Genomic DNA, 17,704 nt, shown 5'->3' with positions numbered 1-17,704 from the left:
ATTTTTCATACTCGTCTCCTCAGTCCCTTAACGCTACCATCGTATCATATGATCACATCCACTTACAGCTGCCAAAATCCCCGGGGTCTCTTGGCAGGTGAGTTGAGAGCTGCCATTTGAACCCAGGATTCCCTGCCTCCAAAGGCCATATGCATTTTCTGCTGCTTCTTGTGCTTTTGTGCTGGAAGAAGGGTAGTTGGAGGGTTGAGCGGAGCACAAGAAAAAGAAAACTCAGCCAGTGTGTCCACTAAACACTTCTAATGGCAGGGAGTTAAGTGATGGGGTACCTCCCACACACAATGACAGTCACTCCAGCCTGGAAGGGGAAAGCCATTATAGCTCCTTCTAAGAATAGACATCAGCATAATTGAAATGACAATTCTTGTAATCCTCAGGTAATGAAGATTATTTTGAAACAAAAATCTTTTTTCATTTTCCATTTTTTTAATTTACCTACTTGCCAGGACATTTTTCTTTTCAGGGGAAGATGTTTGCGGTCTCCCTCGATGGAAGCCCCACACTCTTTCTGATCAGGTGAGTCCACCTTTGTCGTCCATGCTCCGATGCTGGACTTCGATTCAGAGTGTCCGAGGGGTGTGGCTGAAGGGTGGATGTAGGATTTGGAGCCATGCTGATGACATGGCAAGTTACCCGGGGATGAGGGATGAGGTGACCTACTGGGTCTCTCTCCGTCAGCCTCAGAGCCCACGGGGCTGGGCAGTGTTGGCCCAGGCAAGGAGAAGGAAATTCATCTCTGGAAACTGCCCTCCCAGAGGCTAGCTGTGGGAAGTAGAAACATTCCTTTTTAAAGTTTCCTTTCTTGTTAAAGAATAAGTGTGCTAATAACTTTCTTAAGCCCTATCCTATGTAGCTGTCAAACATGCCACGCTTACAGGCACGTAGTACATTCTGTCCTTGTACTTTAACCAAGTTATCTGTGCTGGACCTGCTCACAAGCATGTCCCAGTTCTCCATTGCTTTTACCTGTTTTAAAAAGTTTTAAGTTGTTAGACGATTGGGTTTTAGTTTAGATGGTGAGATCTGGCTCCAGCCAACAGAGATCAGACACCCAGTAAGGACAACCTCAAACGCGTAAGGAATAAATTTGTGTGTATCCCTTTGTTCTTTGTACTCTCGTGGCACGATGGCTACTGGGAGTACCCGTCCTGCAGTCCAGGATGTAAAAATTGCATTGCCGGAAGATCCTTTGTCCCAGTGCTGATTTTTCTTTGCGGCACCGAGCATCTCTTATTTCCAACACTACCTGAAGTCAGAGACAAGTAGGGAGATTCAGAAGCCACTCCAGGGTTGCACTGTCTCTGGATCTCAGGGAAAGGGCTGCCCTCAGTCCCACCTGTGAGTCCACTCCATCTTCTATCAGTTGTGTGGCTTGTATTCACCTTCCTGGAATTTCTTTCCCCTTTCCCTGACTAGAATTTTCTGCTTCTATCAATATCCTGGAACTCCTTGAGGGAAGGGGTCATATATTTTTACCTCCTGCTACTGGTAGAATTGTGCCCCTACAAAAACGATGTCACAAGCCTAACTCCCAGCACCTGCGAATGTGACTGCATTTGTAAATAAGGTCCTTGCAGATGTGAGTAGTTACAATGTGGTTCTCCTGGACCAGGCTAAGAGTGAATCCAGTAGGACTGCTGTCGGTATAAAAGAGGCCACCTGGACACAGTCAGGCACACAGGGAGCATGCCCTGTGAAGATCAGAGTTCTGCAGCCACAAGCCAAGGAGCTACCAGAAGCTCAGAGGGCAGCCTGGAACACAGCCTCCCCAGTGCTTTCAGAGGGAGCACAGCCCTGCCCGCACCCTGACTCAGACTTCAGCCTGCAGCCCTGGGAGGGAGGACGTTGCTGCTATTTAGCCGCTCCTGGGCAGCCTGCTGTTATGGCAGCCCTAGGAAACTAACACAGTGGGTCATGTGATTTGTCTCAATTTCACAGATGGAGAAGTTGAGCCTCAAAGAAAGGGAGCCACCCACTATCTCATGGCAGGTAAGAGAGAGTGGGACTGAACCCAGCTCAGGTTGACCCTGGGCCCCAGACACCCGAGGCTGCGGGAACCTGGTTTCTGGTCAGGACTTCTCAAAGGGCCTCAGGGGCACAGCTCCGAGACTCCCTGCAGCTGAGCCCCTCAGGGGGAGAAAAGGTCCCTGGAGCTGCTGGCCTCTCTGATGGGCGAGAAATGAGCCTCAGGGCCAGCCTCACCCTTCCAGTGGTCTTGTGCTCTTCATCAACTGCCTTGCTTAGGTAGGTCTCATTTTTTAACTCCTCCAGTTAGACCAGTCCCTGTTAGAAACATGAACCCGAATGTGAGACTTCCCAGTCTTCAAAGGACACTTCAGGGTCTGCTAAGCACCAGGCCCTCTCTGCAGTCACACAGCAGCAACACCAGCAAGACCTGGGGGCGGGTTTTCTTTCACATGGTTGAAAACAGTTCCATCCCGATGGCTGGGGTAGCCAGCGCAAGGTGGAACTAGAGGACCTCTCTCTAAGACAGAGAGGAAGTGGTGAGGGAACCCGTTCCAAGGACGGTAAAGTCCTATCCAGATGCTGGTCCCTGCCTTGGCTTTGAGAGGGCCTCCTCCTCATCACTGTGCATCTTACCTGTACAAACAGCACCATGGACCCCATGTGCCCCCACCCCTCGCACACCAGCCCTGCACAGGCCACCCATGTCTCTACACCATCCTGAAGAGATGTCATCTCGTCCTCTCGTGGTTCCCAGCTGAGCCAAGTCACAAGGGCGTTCAGAAGGCAGTTCTGGCCTCATAAGGAGAAGCAGACACTTGGCAAGGTGTAATGACCACAGGGCAGGCAGCCCAACAAGCTGCATTCCCGTCCCGTCCCCACCTGCCACCGTTTAGCTCTGTGAGCCTTGCCTCTGCCTCACCTCTTCTTCTGACCAAATTGAAGCCTCCTTCAAGATTTAGCTCAAGCCTTACCCTTGCAAAGCCTTCCAGGCCTTGCCACCATGAGCAGCCTGGGCAAGCTCCCCACGGGCCCCATGCGCCCTCGGCACACTCACCCCTGTATTAATGTCTCAGTGCTGCTTGCCAACCTGACTGTGGGCGGCTGAGTGGGGTGGGGGGAGTCACTGCAAACTGCCAGTCTATGTTGATGTTTTAGAAGTGACCCAAGGGGCAGTCCATGAGCCGGCAGAGGACTTTGCCTGCGTAGTGTCCTGAATGCCATCCTTCATTATTCGGTGCTTGGGTAGGGTTGGGCAGTACCTGGGAGAGTTGCATTATAACTGGGGGTACTGACCATGGGGCTAGGCTGCCTGGGTTCAAACTGTGGCTCTGCTACTTAATCGTTATGTAGAATCTTGAGTATGCTGCTTAAACTCCCTGTGCCTCAGTTTCCTCATCCATAAAACGGGAAGAATACAAGTGATTCTTAAGGACCTCGTGTGGCTCAAACCCACATAAAGCACTTGGGGAAAGGTCAGGCACGCTGTGTGTGCTCAGTCAATGGCAACTCTTCCTCTCATTATTGAGCCATCTCTCTTTCCAACATCTGGTACATGAGTCAAAGGCAAATGATTTTACCACGGCAGAAGAGTCCCCTTATTTATAAAACAAGGGGATTCAATGAATTGATCGTCAACCTCTCTTCCACTCTATGTTTTCTGATTCGGTGGTACATTTCAGACTGCCATGCCAAGTCCTCTCCCAGTCCCCAGGATCGTCCCGAGTCCCTTGCAGCACCGAATCAACCAGCATGCAGAGGCAGGGAGGCCACAGTGCAGGAAAGGACAAGTCCTGCCAGAAGACAAGCAGAAGCATTTGTGCTGAGGTTTACAGCTCTTCTTAGAAACCTTGCAGGCTGGTCTGTTTCACTACATCCAAGTAGGCATTTTATTTATGCCCAGAAAGCTGAATGGTGACAATTAGTTTCCAGTTCTGTAACTATGTCCCCTTCTACCAGTCAGGTCCCACCCTCCCTGCTCATTAGGGTGAAACTCTTGTTAGTGGCTTTGCAAGTTGGGGGACGGGAAATCATCAGAAGTGAGTGGGTGGGCTCCTGCAAGTGTAGACATCTCACTTCCTCCCAGCGCAGCCCACCACCCCCTCCTTCTGCCTCCCTCGTGCCAAGCTTACCTCCTATCCCTGGGCAGGTGGGGCAAATGCTTATCATCTGCCTAATTGTGGAACAGGATAATATGCTAGATTTCAAAATAATTAGGCTGATGGTAATGAGGGTTTGATGGTTTCTGGGCAATTAGACGGATGGACACAAACACTTTGTTTTTAACCTATGCTGGGGCTAATGACCTCAAGTGGGAATATGGCAGTGCTGCATTTTAAAAGGAGGAAAAAAATACCCTGGGAACCTCAGAGAAGATAAATCACAGGGTGGGCTCGTTCCCACAGATTCGTTGCTCTGGATACCTGACCAGATGTTCCCTAGACATCGATAATGAGGGATTTCAGGCCAAGGGGGACGTGGCGTCAGAGGAGCCAGCTCCCCCTGGGTTTGAATCCATTCTACTGCACCTATTGACTCAGCATCCCAGAGCAAGTCACTTACCCTTGCAGAGTTTCAGGTTTTCATCCGTAAAATGGGGATGATAATATGTATTGTGCAGGGCTCTTGTGAGTTCCTAGCACCCAGTAAATGTATGATAAAGATTTGGTGGAATAGGGGGAGCAGGGCAAGCTCAGTGCAGAAGAATCAAGAGGCCAGAGCAGGGCAAGGGCCAGATACTGGCAGTGAGACCTTTTCAATGGCAGAGTAGAATTGGCATCTTCAAAGGTTCAGATACCATTGGCTGTTTAGAAATTGCCTCAAAAAAGAAGAAGGAGGAGGAGGAGGAGGAGGAGGAGATAGAAACCATCAGTTAAATAGAGGCTTAGATTAGTCACAGTTCCACCATTACAGAGCCATGGGGGCTTGAGAAAACTCCCTTCCTCTCTGTAAGCCTCAGTTGCCCTGTGCAGTCAGGTGAAGCATATCTCCATCTCACCTGTCAATGCATGGGAACCAGGGTCTGCAAGGTCAGATTAGGGGGTAGGGCCCTAGAAACCCCATGCATGTGCCAGAGCCATCAGAAAATATGGTGGTTATGAGTGGGTACCCACAGACTATTATCTTCAAGGCAGATGTCAGAGCAGATTGGGAGTAAATGACCCCAGAGCACAGGCAGGTGGTCAGTATTGTGGGGTGGGGGTTATCCACCCCATGCACATCTTCTGGGCTGTTGGTTTATTCAGGACCCAAGGTTCATGCTTGAAAGACAGAAAGAAATAATGTTCAGTTCCCACCAGGTGAGTTGTCACAGCACGAAGTGACAGGCCATTTAAGTGAAATTTGGAGGGGGTGTAAAGGACAGAATGACCAGTTCTGCCTGGACAGGCCAGGGAGGGCTTCCTAGAAAGTCTCAGGCTGGGCTTGAAGGATGAATTGATGTGGCCTTGCACCAGGATCAAGGAGGCAAGATTAAAATTCCAGTCTACCGTGCATGTGAGCGACTCAGAGAAATACGTTTCTCCTTAGTTCCTTGAGAGAAAACTACAATGTTTCTTGACAACTGCAATGAAATGAAAAGCCAGTTTTCTCTGCCGTGCAATGTTGTATAGCTAGGCTGCTCCAGCAACCTCTACCAAGTGTTCTGCATGTCCTCACCCTCCTTCACTGCCACTCCGTCACCAAGCTGGAAATTCCTGGGAAAGTCTGGTCAGGAGTCAGCACCACCAAGAGAGAAGGCATGGCAGCCGAGGGGGTGGCTGGTCAGCACCAGGGACAGAGACATGGCCGCTCCCATGTGTCAGTCACCCAGAATGCAGCTCTTACCTAGATCCCCACTGGGGCTTTTATGACCTGTCCTCCTAATCCATATTCAGGGCTACTTTTTCCTCTTATGACACTCTGTGGCACTATTAACAAGCCAGGCGCCAAGTTTTGCTGGATTCAATTCAATGTTTCAGCACTGCACTTGGAGACATTTTCCTCCAAACTGGCAGGAGCCTCACAGATGCCAGGTATTCTGACACCTTCTGTGAGTGTGGGAGTGGGAGGCTGGAGCCCCCCAGGGCTCTGATCCTGGAGCTAGAGAGAGAAGGGCAGATGTTTAATTGAAGGCAAGGTTCTCAAGACTCCCGTGGGCCCCTCATGACTCCCAGTCTGATGCTTCCTGTAATCCCCCCTTATAGGAGAAAAGCCCAAGGGGCCTTGCTCTGGTCTGCTCTCACTCCTCTCTGGCCCTGGGGAGCCACCCCTCTCCCCACAGGAAGCTAGTCCAAATAGCAGAAAGAAGGAGAATCCACTCATATTTCAGTTCATGGGAGCAAGGGGAATCCTGGCAATGACAAAAAGGGTCCATTAGTCCAGTCCAGTCCACCAGCCCAAAAGTCAGAGCCTGTGGTGCTCAACCTGTTGGTACCACTTTCCTGGTTTCCCACTGTCAGTTCATGAGCCATCCTGAATTAAGGCCTATGCACTGGGCTTGTGACATCTGCCTGTCTCGCAGGGTGGTTGGGCAGATCATGGAACCTTACTGGCCCTCCACCCACACTTCTCCATCCCTGTATGCTCCTCTGGACAGAGCAGCCTCATGACGTTCCTTAAGTGTCCACTCATTTTTAATTTGGGGCATTTTGCTTTGCTCTCGGTAAATAGTGCATGTTAGCCACTCGTATTGCCATGAGAGCACCTGCTATGCACCAGGTGCTGTGCTAGACATTGGAACTTTAATGGTGGACACGAGAATCCCACTGTCAGCCATCAAATGCCTGTATTTTAAGATAAATATCTACTGACCCATGGTCCCACCCAAAGAACAGTGGCTTCTCAATGTGCCAGCACCACAGTGCAGCACCACAGCTCACCCGCAGGAGGCGCTCCATCTTAGCCAAGTGAATAAAGACGATGCAAAATATTGTGAAATACTGTAACGTGCCAAAAGGACCTGAATTGTTATTAACAGCAGAAGCACTAAATGTCCTACCCATTCTGCCACAGAAGTGAAAATCAGAAGAAACAGCAGGAAGATGGAAGATCCACTTATGTTTCAGTTAGTGCAGTGGTGCCCAACTTTTCTGACACCAGGGAACAGTCGTGGAAGACAATTTTTCCACGGACCAGCGGCGGGGAAAGGACATGGTTTCAGGATGAAACTGTTCCACCTCAAACTATCAGGCATTAGTTAGATTCTTAGAAGGAACATGCAACCTAGATCCCTCATATGCATGGTTCACAATAGGGTTCATGCTCCTGTGAGAATCTTATGCCACTGCTGATCTGACAGGAGGCGGAGCTCAGGCACTAACACCTGCCCCTCACCTGCCACTCACCTCCTGCTGTGCAGCCCCGTTCCTAAGAAGCCATCGACCAGTGCCAGTCCATGGCCCAGGGGTTGGGGACCCCGAGTTAATGGAAGCCAGGGGAACCCTGGTAATGATGAAAAGTGCAATCCAATAAGATTGTAAGGGTCATGGGAGCTCAGAGAAGGAAGGGGTCCTTTTTCAGCTGGGGTGGTCAGAGCCTCTTATGGTAGAGGGGGCATTTCAGCTTGGACGTGGAGAGATGGGCCAGAGGGGTCGTGGCATGAGAGCCAAGGACTGGTTGGGTTTGACCAGACCAGCAGGTCTTGGGTCCACTACATCAGATCTTCAACATAGTTTCCCAGGCCCCTCTGGAATCAGGAGCTACAAAGGAACCCAGGGATCTCTCTTTAACCAGTTCCTGAACAAGATTCAGATGCAGAAGCAGGGCTCTGGGTGGACCCACAAGTTCCAAATAGGGAGGGTGGATGAGGTTATAGGCAAGGGCAGGCCACAGTGGCCCTTGGATGATGACCTGTAACCCGAAGGGAGCCACAGAAGGCTTTAGAGTGGAAAAATGGCATCATCATTTCTGTGAATGTAGGGTGAAAGACTTAGCAAGGAGAGAAACTGGGGGCAAGAAGCCCTCCTGGGAAGCTTTTGGAATCATCAGCATCAAGTAATGACGGCCTAAACCAGGGCAGAGGTAGCAGTGATAGAAAGAAGGAGATGGAACTAAAAACATGGTGGAATAGAATTGACAGGACTCGATAACTGATTGGACGTGGGGGAGTGAAGCCAGTCAAAGATGACTTATTCAAGATGCCTTTGGTGTTTTTAATATAAAATACAAATACGAACACACATGATCAGATATTCCTTAATACTTATCTGATTTGAAGAAACAAACAGCCCCCTATCTCTCAGCTCCAAAGGCTTGGGAGACTCAAGACAATATTAATAATGATGCATTTTATAGTATATGAACTTTGCCATCTGTGGTAGAGGCATCAAAAAGTCAATACGAGTAAATTGACAAGCTTGTCAATGAATGAAATTAATTTTCTTTTTCTGCTGCATCGCTAAACATAATTTCAGAATGTCATGGTAATATTCACTGTCCATTATCATGGCTGAGCGGCAGAGACAGTCAAGTTAAAATATGGAAAGAAATGGCTATATCATAGCATCTAATGCACGGGAAGCACACGCACCCGCTGAAACAGGCATTTGCTCCAGCGAGTACGCAGCCCCTAATATCTCGTCTCAGAATTTGTCAGGTTTGCAGCTGAGAGACCTCTGCCCTTTGAACGTGAGAAAATGGATTTTAACACGTTGCCCTACCTAGTTTTAACCTACACCCAAGTGTTCTCTAGTAGAGCAGATGGCCGGGGCTAGGATGAGACCTTAGGGGTCAGAACGTCTAGGCTCCTGGTTTGAAAAACGGGGAGAAAGTGACTTACAGAGGATGCCACACAGCAGAGCCAGGGTTTGAACCCAGGCTTCCCAATTCTGGAATTCAGTCAGAATCAGTGGACCCTTCTGCTGAGGAGGAGGAGATGGGTAAACGGCTGCCTTTTCTATGGAAAGAAAGCAGAGAACAGCCTGATCAGCCCGGAAGAACATGTGGGCAAGGACGCCAGCTCATTGGTGCAGTCAACCAGTATTGAGCAGGTGCTAGGGACAAGCAGTGGTTGAAGCTTTGGGGGCTCAGCAGAGAATCAAACACACAAAGCCTCCACCCTCACAGATCTTACAGTCCAGCGGGGAGAGACCAAACTGTGTAGTGAATAAGTAAATAATCAAGGAAAATGCGGATTGTGCTGAGTGCTCTAAAGGAAATGAACAGGGTGACGAGGGAGAACGGAGCTGGAGGTGACCAAGTGTGGATGAAAGGGACCTCCCTGAGGAAGGGACTCCCAGCGTCTGGTCCTCTGAGCCACTCTTTGCAAACAAACAGAAAAGGAACAACAGGAGCCATTTCAGGTGCTTCTTGTGTCCCCTTCGCAGAGTGTGAGCTTGTTTAAACCTCTCAACAGTCCAACAAGACCTATCCTGCTGTCCCCACAGTACTGACAAGGCCAGCGAGGCTCAGAAGACCCATAACCATCCAGGAAGTGGGTACATGACCCACACCGCGTCCGTCTGAGCCCAAAGCCTCCACCCTCAGCCCTGCCTCACATGCAATTTGAAAGTTCAGCATTTCTCGTTTGCATTCTGCTTCTCTCTCCACTTGGAACTTTCCAGAAGGCAGGCCTCCTAAAACCCCTCACAGCTACGAGGCAAGGTTGATGGGTTTCCTTGGGATCCCACATTGCATCAGAATCAATGTGAGCTGCAGAGTCTGGCAAAAGCCACCACGGTGGCCTCGCGATGTCATGAAAATAAGGCTGAGGGTCAAGGCTTCAGTAAACCAGTGGCCCCTGCTGGGCCTCACTTCCATCATCTCTAAAATGGGAATAAAAATACTCACCCCGCCTACACCGCAGGCTCTTGGGACAATGGAATGAATGGGAAAACAAATGAAAAATGTCAGCTTACACATCGCCTTCGCCACAGCACACTCTTGGGGGGCCAGTGTGTATCAAGCACCTGCAAATATACCAAGCATTTTACAGCATCAGTGTCCTCACACTGAAGACGGCCACATGGAGACTCAGAACAGGTAACTGATTCATCAGTATTACAGGGAATGCTGGAAATCGGGTTCTTTTGAAGTTAAAGCCCACGCTCCACCACCCTAGGGAGAAATACCTTCATCCTCGGTCAAGGCAAATGTGCTCCATGCCGCCTCTCTGCTGTAGCTGCTCACGGGCGTGGAGTCACAGAGCCTTCCCATGGGGGCTTCCTCAGGGTGCCCGAGTGGAACGAAGAGGGGCAGTGGCTGAAGTGTGGACCCTTTAGATGATATACTTTATTCCAAAACTGGCATCCTACAGCTTCACACACCCAGACAGAGAGAGACGTCCGGTTCTCGGCCACTCCCAAATGGCTTTTTCTTTCCTCGCCGACAGAGGAAATTGCCTCATGAAAGCCAGTGGCCTTTTTTATTTTCTCTCAATGGTTGGAAGCGATTTTTGCCTTCCAGTTGACAACGTGGGTGACAAAGATGGATTTTCTGAGCAAATATTTGTGTTGTTTGTGACCGTGTTTGTGCGGCACAGAGCAGGCAGCTGGATAATGGAGCCCCTTTGGGAGAGGAGCTGAGGATCATGTTTTTTTGCACCTTGGTCGTTTTGGGCCATGCCACTAATTGGAACTTACTGTCCCATTAATGAGTTTTCTCTCCAGAGATTCATATGACCATTTCGACTCTCAAGTCCCCACCTAATGGACTATTGAACAACAGAGAGCACACAGCTCCATCTCAAAGGTGCCCTGTTCAACACGCAGCAGTCCCCAGTTAACCCGGGGCTTAAACACCAGAGTGGCAAAGTGACTCCCAGGCCAGCCCCTGGGAAAAGGGCTAAATTGGTATGATGTAATTGCTCTCCCACCCTGGAAAAGGCCAGTGTGGCCGCCGTCTGAGCAGTGGACGCCCGGTCCCCTGGCGGCCAAGAATCAATTTTTATCCTCACTACGCCACGCTTCCATTTCTACTCATTAGGAGCCTGATGATGACCCCAGTGGGTGAGGCTCACAGGACCAGGGACTTCAAGCAGCTGCCTGGAAAATGGGTCTATGATAAAAGTGGGGTCAGCCAAAAAGGTCAGTCCCCAGAGATGCCCAAGGGGAGAGGCAGACAAACATGTTCTTCCCAGCTGGAATGGGACAAGGACTTCTTCTTCTCCAGAACCTCCTGGTCTCACCTTGGCTAGAACCTCCTATTCTACCTAAAATGTAAATCTGATTGCTGATGGCCCCGCCCTGCTCACAATCCTTCAATGGCTCCCTATTGCCCTCTGAGTGAAATCCAAGCTTCTTAGGGTGTAATACGCGGCATGAGTCTGCATCTCCAGTCTCACCCCCCTCCCCCATGTGCCTCCTCAGACTTGCTCCCTAGAAATACCCAGTTGCTTACGGGTTAGGATTAGGGTCCACGTGCCTTTGCTGTTTCGCACCCTGAGCCCCACTGCAGCTGCACCCCCTCCCCAAAAGTCCTCCTGCTCACTCCTTCTGGTCCTCCAGGTCCCACTGCAGACTAATTCCCTTGCAGAAAACTCCAGTTGGGATCTCCACACACCCCCGTGGCTCAGATCGAAGTTCCCTCGCTTTGTTCCCACACAGCCTACATTGACCACAAACACGGCATTCATTGCAGAGACCTGAAACGATTTGTTGGGGCGTCTCTCCCAGCTAAACCAGGATTTCCCAACCTCGTCACTACCAACGTTCGGGCCCCGTTAGTTGTTTGTTGTGAAGAGACTTTCTGTGCATTGTAACAACGAAAAATGTCCTCAGACATTGCCAGAGGTCCCCTAGAGTGCAGAATCGCCCCCGGTTAAGCATGCCCAGGGCGGACCATAAGCTCCTGAGGGTGCACAGAGCCCATGGGGATCAGAGACTCCTGAGAACAATCCCCACTGCCCTCCTCCCCAGCTGAGGTGTCCATGAGCAAGGTAACACCCCTCCCTGAGCCTCAGTTTCCTTACTCATCAAATGGGGATCATGGCATGTGGCTTAGGGCTGTCGAGAATAGCAGCCACGGGTCATGCTGACAGTCGATAGGCGTTGCTCTACCATGAAACTGCACGTCTTCCTTTTTTTTTTTTTTTTTGCTTTTGAGAAAGAGTCTTGCTCTGTCACCTGGGCTGGAGTGTAATGACACGATCTTGGCTCACTGCAATCTCCATCTCCTGGGTTTAAGCAACTCTCTTGCCTCAGCCTCCCCAGTAGCTGGGATTACAGGCATGTGTCACCATTCCCAGCTAATTTTTTTATTTTTAGTAGAGACAGGGTTTTGCCATGTTGAGCAGACTTGAACATCTGACCTCAAGTGATCCGCCCACCTCAGCCACGCAAAGTGCTGGGATTACGGTTGTCTTACTTTAAATACACAGGAAACTTAGTGTTAGATTCAGATTCACCTGACCCTTGTTAACCCTGCATGCCCCAGATGCTTTTTCATGAGTGCCATCCCATTCAATGCTCACCATGATTACCATCAACATTTCACAGGTAAGAAAACTGAGGGCCCGGCATCAGCTGACTCACCTGAAACCTAAGTGTCACCTGTTGAATTCAGGTTGGAACCCCATCTTCCAGATCCCAGACTGCTGGGGTCTCTTTCCTTTCCAGAGCCTAGCAGATGCCCTCCCTCCTATGCCCAGCTCTCATCCCTCCGTGTCTGGTGGCTCCTGTCCATCCTCAGGCCATATCTTCATGCCAGTTCCTGCAGGATTCTGTGCCCATGGCACCTGCATTTCTCATTATGATCCCATCCCCCATCCCTACTAAGCCATAAACTCCAGGAGGGCTGAGATAGTGACAAGTGTTTGCCAGTTTGTCCAGAGCCTGGCAGAGCACTGACACTAACCATGGATTGAATGCATGAATGGGTGAGTCATGAATAAAGAAAGGTAAGCTAGGAGACTGAACTCTAACCAGGACCATGGCGCCCAGCATGCCAGAGAGAGGCTCCTCAGCTCTCAGAAGGCCTTTCCTATGCAGGTGATTCCAGCCTCTTCCACAGACACTGCCTCCTTACAGCAAGCCCAACACACATCAGACGAGGACCATTACATCAGCACCAACACTGAAAGCTGCATTTTTGGTTTTTCTTGAGACAGAGTCTCGCTCTGTCACCCAGGCTGGAGTGCAGTGGCGCGATCTTGGCTCACCGCAACCTCCACCTCCTGGGTTCAAGTGATTCTCCTGCCTCAGCTTCCCAAGTAGTTGGGATTATAGGCATGTGCCACCACACCAGGCTAATTTTTTGTATTTTTAGTAGAGACGGGGTTTCTCCATGTTGGTCAGGCTGGTCTAGAACTCCTGACCTCAGGTGATCCACCTGCCTCGGCATCCCAAAGTGCTGGGATTACAGGCGTGAGAAGCTGCACTTTTGTCAAAGTGTGGCTCAAGCTCAGTGATGCATGGTCAAGCAGAGGCTGAGGCAAAGCCATCAGAGCCCAGCAGGTCAGTGGATGCGGAGGGACATCACCCCAAGGTTTGGGCCTCCTGACTGAGTCCAGGTCCTCCAATGCCCCGTGCACTCTCAACACCAACCCTCCTACTGTTCCAACTTCCCCCAGACACTCCCAGACCCTGACTACTGCTTTCAAGCCAGTTGTGTGAGCCTTCCTGTGCTTTAAGCCTCTGCCTAGATGTGGCTTTTGGGGAAGGCCATCCTTCCCCCCGGCTTGGATGAGGCCCCCATCATGTCTGCATTTCCCCAGCACACTTCTCCAGCTGCATCCCCATCAAAAACCATCAAACCCCTTCAATGCCTAGCTCTTCTGCTGCAGCACCCCTAGTGCCGGGCACATCAGCGGTGCTCAGTAAACTCACGTGAGATGGAAGAATAAATGTGTTTTGCACAGGTGCTCACATCTGCATCTTTTTTTTTTTTTTTTTGAGACAGAGGAGTCTCACTGTTGCCCAGGCTAGGATGTGGTGGCCTGGTGCCCCTGGCTGCTGAGTCTCTGTAAGTCCCCTGCTTATTCCATAATCACCAGGCAACCCTGTGATGAGGACTCCACATCTCTCATGGGGCCCACCCATAGGAGAGAACATCTCAGTCGTAACTCAGGAATTCTCAACAACTCACTGTTTATAATTCTCACTGGAATTGAGCACACTGATTCTGGCGTCATTAAAATAAAACAAGTACCATGGTGAGTCCTTGCAGGGAACCGCCCACACGTTTGCCCACTACCATCCTCTCTCCCGGGACAAATATTGAAATGGTTCCCCCTTTGTCTCTTCCCACCCCCAAAATAAGAAGGGGGGCCGTGGAGGAAGAGAGGAAAAACCAACAGTATTATTGCATCTATCTTATCTCTTTGCAAAAGAAAAGCAATATTTACTGAAAAATATTGTACAAAAGAATCTCTCCCCACAAGAAAAAAGATGTGATCATCTCTTTAGTGAATAAAAGAAAAAAAAAACAGTTTCTTAAAAACACAGCCATACTCTGCATATGGTCTGTTTAAATGCATTTTATTAAGAGTTATACCACTTAATGATGGCTTAAAGAATCGCTACATAAACAATACCATTTTAGCGTAAGAGGGTTGGAATATTCTAATAGGAGCCAGTAAAAACTCACTCTTCAGTGGTTTATGAAACTTGAATACGTTGATGTGGCGGCACTCAATTAATGTCAGGCCGTATGGATTTCAATCTGGCTTGAAATATATTTAAACGAATGAAGTAGATACAAATGTTAGCTCTTTGGCCAGCCAGAGCTAAAAAATCCATTTTCTATCCCATTTATAATAAGAACTAATTTGAATGTAATTTATCTGAAGTACAATGTTTCCTAATTTTTACACACAACCATTACTTATAGTTTAAGTAATAGTTATATCCATGGATCTTAGTGCACTTAATTGAAAATGCATGTTATTAAAATGCAAGACTTAATCCTTCAAAAATAAAAGCATTATTCTAAAGAATAATTGAATACTCAGACTCAGAGCAAGGGGAGGGGCCGGTGAAAGCTTTCTTTAAAAAAAAAAAAAAAAAAAAAAAAACCTCCCCTTTAAATACCGCACTTCTCTCTCTTTACGTGGTATTAGAATTATGTCAGAGTGAAATTAGCCACTCTCGACCCGTTATTTCAATTCAGATTACAACTGCCTCTCATCCAAGTGTCAGACTTGGCACCAGAGTCAAATCCGTCTGCCGAGGAGTGACATGTCAAGGGTGACAGTGACAAATTGTCACTAAGTGAGGAATAACACATGACAGGGCATGTGTCCGTAATGAGGCATATGCATGCCAGTAAGCCTCGGGATGCGCGGGGCTGAGGGCGGAATGCTGGAAGCGCTCCGGATGCTGCGAGTTCTCATTAGGGCTCCGCACCTCCTTGGATGGGAGTGTCCATCATTAAAATAAATAAATAATAAATAAGCTCCTAAGTGAACAACACATGGACAAAGGCCTATTCTGCTTAAAAAAAAAAAAAAAAAAAAAGGAAGAAAAGAAAAGAAAAAAGAAATCCAAATGTTTGTAAATTTTTTTGAAGGTTAAAATAAAATAAAGTTTTCCTTCCTGACCTCATCTTCCATCTTCATGATTTGTTTCCTCCTTTAACTTCGCCAAGATCAAGGAAACACAAACTTCCAGAATGAAATGATTCTTTCTCTGTGTGTTTGTACAAATATTTCCATGAGCACTTTGAGAGATGGTCCCATTTGCCAAGCAGAGGCTGTCAGAGACATTCCACAAAGGCACCACACGAGTGAATTTCTCATTGGTGTCCAATGAAAATAATGGTATTTTCACCCCAAGCAAAGAGCCAGCTGCTGGGAGGAGGGTGTAGAGGCAGGTGAGAGATACCATCATGAAAAATTAACTCAAGGCCACAAAATAGGAAGCATTCAGAAAGGAAGATAGAATCCCCTATTGTTTTGTTTTGTTTTGCTTTGCTTGATTTTGTGGTCTTCAATTTCCTGTATGGGACCTCTGGAATTGTTGCTTGTCCCAGTGAACAGAGACTTTTATACCCAAGTCACATGGATGTATAATGGAGTGCTGTTCTCATTAGGGCTCTATCCAATGAAAATGTGGATTTTATTGGATAGATGGATAGCTGGATGGATGAATGAATGGATAGGTAGATGAATGTGGGAATGGATAGCTGATGGATAAGTGGATGGATGGGGGATAGATAGGTAGATGGATGAAGAATGGATAAGTATATGGATGGGGGGTGGATAGGCCAATGGATGATGGAATGATGGATAGATGAATAGGTGAAGGGATAGTCGGATGGATGGGTGAATGGATACATGGATGGATAAGGGAATGGATATATGGGTGAATGGAAAAGTGGATGGATGGGGGATGGATGGATGAAAGGATGAATGATTGATGGATGGATAAATGGATATATGGTTGGGAAAGTGGGTAGATGGATGGATAGGTGGAGGGATAGTTGGATGGATGGGTGGATAGATAGAGGGATAGTTAGATGGATGGGTAGATGGATAGGTGGATGGTTAGGGGAATGGATGGAAGGATGAATAAATGGATGAATAGGTAGATGGATAGGGGACAAATGGGTAGATGGATTGGGGGATGAAGAGATAGATGGATAGGTGGAGGAATAATTGGATGGATGGGTGGATGGATAAGAGGATGGATGGGGGAATTGGTTGAATGGATGTATGAATGGATAGATGTAAGGATAGATGAGCTCAGAGGTGAGTTAAAAAGTGAGGACTCACAGGTATGGCTGGGGCAGGCCCTTTGGGGAATCAAATATCTTGCTAAGAGCTTAGACTCTGTTCAAGGTGGAGGATTTAAAGTTGGGAATGACGTGGCTAGGTCTGCATGGTAGAAAGATTACTCTGGCTTCAGTGTGTGCAAGCAAAGACAGTGATAGTGGAAGCAAGGTGATGAGAGGCAGTCTGCTGCAAACTCCCATCTAAGAAATAATATGGCCCAAGAAAAAGTGCTGAAAGAGATCAGGAGAAGTGAACAGGTTTAAGGGATGTTAGAAAGCAAAAATCAACAGAAACCAGTTAACTGGCTGGATTTGTAAAGTGGAGAGAGAAATCCTAAATGATTCCCAGATAGAATAGTAGAACCACTGACTACGACAGCAACACAAAAAAAGAGCAGGTTTTAGAAGGCAGTGAGAAACCGACCATTTGGAAAATGCTGAAATTTTGAGAAGGAATCTAGATTTGGGAGCCCTCAGCACATTGGTGGAAATTCAAGCTGCAAAGGTAAAAGAGGGAACTCTGAAATCAAAGACCATATTTTAGCAAAACTGGAGAGGACTCAAGGGGCAACATTTACACATTTCTATAGCACCTGTTTTTTTACATGCAAATCTACATGTTTTAAGTTTTAAACACTAGTTTGTAATCTGCTTCTTTTCGCTTAATAAAAATATCATGGACATTTTCATTTATCCTTTTTCTTTCACATCATTTAAAGGCTGTTTCAATTTATGAACATGTCATAAATTACTGAACCTATCTCTTCTGGTCAGGCATTTACATTATTTCTAGGTTTTCACTATTGCATGCATCTTCCTGTAATTTTGGCTCTAAATAACTGATCTTTGCAAGGGCTCCCAAGAGCTCCACTGTGATCAAATGGAGGGTGAAGAAGAGAGGTGAGATGCAGAAAGCCAAGACACTCTCAGTGAGCATGCTGGGGACAAGAGGTTCAGTGGTGAGAGGTAATTTAGGAATCACACACCATCTGGGGTGAGAGGGAAAATGAAGATGTCCAAGGTGGCTCTTCTAAGAATTCCTGTTTACCTCTGCAGCTCCACAAATTTCATGGAGCCTCTCCAGGAAATTTCTTAA

The 17,704-nt window shown here is 48.1% G+C and overlaps 1 long non-coding RNA gene across 1 annotated transcript; it reads right to left on the bottom strand.

The window, feature by feature from the left end:
• Nucleotides 1-447: 447 nt before the first annotated feature.
• LOC105730112 (uncharacterized) lies at nucleotides 448-2,721 on the bottom strand. The gene is made up of 3 exons (XR_001110386.2): nucleotides 2,620-2,721; nucleotides 679-780; nucleotides 448-600 (listed from the first exon to the last, which is right to left on the bottom strand). It is a non-coding gene; the product is annotated as an uncharacterized LOC105730112 (long non-coding RNA).
• Between the last annotated feature and the right edge of the window lie 14,983 nt (nucleotides 2,722-17,704).

The sequence above is a fragment of the Aotus nancymaae genome, unplaced genomic scaffold, assembly GCF_030222135.1.
Source record: "Aotus nancymaae isolate 86718 unplaced genomic scaffold, 86718_ANA_hifiasm-v0.15.2.pri h1tg000011l, whole genome shotgun sequence".
In the NCBI taxonomy this organism is placed as follows: Eukaryota; Metazoa; Chordata; class Mammalia; order Primates; family Aotidae; genus Aotus; species Aotus nancymaae.
Note: the sequence above shows the minus strand (reverse complement) of the source record. Positions and strands in the feature narration are given on the sequence as shown.